General features: G+C 46.9%; 1 protein-coding gene across 1 annotated transcript in view; it reads right to left on the bottom strand.

The window, feature by feature from the left end:
• The window catches only part of FANCA (FA complementation group A), a 48,697-nt gene extending 46,708 nt beyond the window's left edge, over positions 1–1,989 (bottom strand). Inside the window, 2 exon segments of the mRNA XM_007472223.1 lie at positions 1,437–1,530; positions 1,888–1,989. The gene's annotated coding sequence lies outside the window, so the exon portion shown is untranslated.
• Positions 1,990–2,458: the final 469 nt, after the last annotated feature.

Below are 2,458 nucleotides of genomic sequence, written 5' to 3' on the forward strand. Positions count from 1 at the left end.
AGGGCCCGAAAACGGCAAAAAAAAAAAAAAAAATGTAGAGCCTGAAGAAGTGACTGAATTGCTGCAACCTCATGATAAAATTTGAAGGATGAGGAGTTGTGTCTCGTGTCCAAGCAAAGGATGTGGTTTCTTGAGATTGAACATACTTATGAAGATGCCAGGAAGACTGTTGAAATGACAACAAGGGATTTAGACTATTACATAACTTAATTGATAAAGCAGCAGCAGGGTTTGAAAAGACTGACTCCAGTTTTGAAAGTTCTACTGTGGGTAAAATGCTATCAGCCAGCGTTGCAGGCTCCAGAGAGAGGATTTGTGAAAGGAAGATACAGCAGACTTCATTGCTGTCTTGTTTTAAAGAAAAGGCCACAGCCCCCCAGCCTTCAGCAACCTCCACTCTGATCAGTCAGCAGCCATCAACACTGAGGGAAGACCCTCCACCAGCAAAAAGATTACGACTCTCTGAAGGCTTAGATGATGGTTAGCATTTTTAGCCATAAAGTAGTTTTTTTTTTGAAGGTTTTTTTGTTTTTTATTTTATTTATTTATTTTTGGCTGCATTGGGTCTTCGCTGCTGTGCGCAGGCTTCCTCTAGCTGCAGAGAGCAGGAGCTACTCTTCATTGCGGTGCACGGGCCTCTCGTTGGGGTGGCCTCTCCCTTTGCGGAGCACGGGCTCTAGAGCACAGGCTCAGCAGTCACGGCGCACGGGCCTAGATGCTCCACGGCATGTGGGATCTTCCCGGACCAGGGCTCGAACCTGCATTGGCAGGCGGATTCCCAACCATTGTGCCACCAGGGAAGCCCGAATAAAGCAGTTTTTTGAATTTTAATAATAGAGCATTTTTTAATGAAGGTACGCACAATTTTTTTGGACGTAATGCTGTTGTACACTTAGCAGACTACGGTATTTACTGTGTAAACGTGAAGTTTATACACATCAGGAAACCGAAACATTCGTGGGACTCGCTTTCCTGCAATATCCGCTTTCTTGCAGTGGTCTGAACCCAAACCACGGTCTCCCCAGGTCAGCCTGTATCTCTGGCTGCCTGCTGCACTTCCCTACCCAGCAGAGCCTGGTCTCACCACTTCCAGAAACGAGGGGCATGTTTCTGTCCCGTTTTTCCAAGGGTAACTTTGGCTCCTACTGCTTCTGAGTCTGATGCTGAGTCACTGTTTTTAAACAAGAGCCCCATAACAAGCCTCAAGCAAGTCACAAAAACTTGTGGCTGGTGACCACACATATAAGCAGAAAACCATTACCTGGGGGAATTTACACATTTGCTTGTTATAAGCAAATCAAAGTCACTTTATGTACAGCAAAAACTAACACAACATTGTAAAGCAACTATACTGCAATAAAATTGTTTTTAAAAAGTCACTTTACATGAAGCTCTTCCATAACTCAATCTGTTAAGAAAATGAAGCTCTAACTTACCTATCAATGAACTGGAAAGGTCAGTGTGGGCCCCAGGACCATCATAATCAATCAACCGGCTGAGACACAGCTGTTTACCGGGAGGACCTTCTACCTAGAAACCAAACACCAAGCACTGCATTTTAAAATTCAAGCCATGTCCTGAAACACCCAAAGTGTACACAGTGCTTGCCTACTGCGCTATTCCCAAATATTCCGAGGTAAAAAAGCATTTTAAAAGGTGAAACTTACTGAAGCCTTTGAGAACTACCAGATTCCTCTCTGGACTGTTTTACCTCCAAATAGATACATGCTCCCGGTTACTTTTCTCACCTGGACAGCAAACTTACTGGGTGCTTCTCCCAGATACTCACGAGGCTTGCCAGGTGTCTTTCATGAAGATGGTGCGTGGCTGGGCTCAAAAACCCCAAACCCAAATGTGCTCGCAAAGGCGAAACCAACTTCCACTCACCTCAAGCACAAGGTCACCCAGGTTTAGGTGGCTCCTCAAGAGGCGCACAGCCGACTCCCTGACCTTCTGCTCACCTTCAGGACCCAATTTCTGCCTCTTGACCCTTCCCGCTGGGGGAGAAAATCAGTTTCAAAAAATTACAGCACTCTTTAAAAACTCAGGCAAGGAGACACCGTGACACCCTGTACCCCTGGAGGTGACGCAGCCGGGAATGTCACTTCCATGGGATTCCTGTCAAAACCACACAAGCTTAATCTAATCCTGAGACACATCAGACACATCCAATTGAGGGACACTCCTCCAAACACCCAGGTCGGGAAGACCCAGGAACTGTGACCCTCTGGAGGAGGCCAAGGAGACGGGAGTAACTGCCGCGCGGGAGACTGGGCAGAAAAAGGACTTTACGGGGAAAACTGGTGAAATCTGAGTAAAGTGTAGTTTAGCTGGCAGGATGGTACCAACGCTGGTTTCTTGGGACTGATCCTTTCAAAGAGGTCAGGCGACTCTGGGGCTAAGCTGAGCTGAACAGTTACTGTCATCCAGGCTACTGGGGGCGGGGGGAGGGGCAGTG

Source organism: Lipotes vexillifer, unplaced genomic scaffold, assembly GCF_000442215.2.
Source record: "Lipotes vexillifer unplaced genomic scaffold, Lipotes_vexillifer_v1.1 scaffold23, whole genome shotgun sequence".
NCBI classification, from domain to species: Eukaryota; Metazoa; Chordata; class Mammalia; order Artiodactyla; family Lipotidae; genus Lipotes; species Lipotes vexillifer.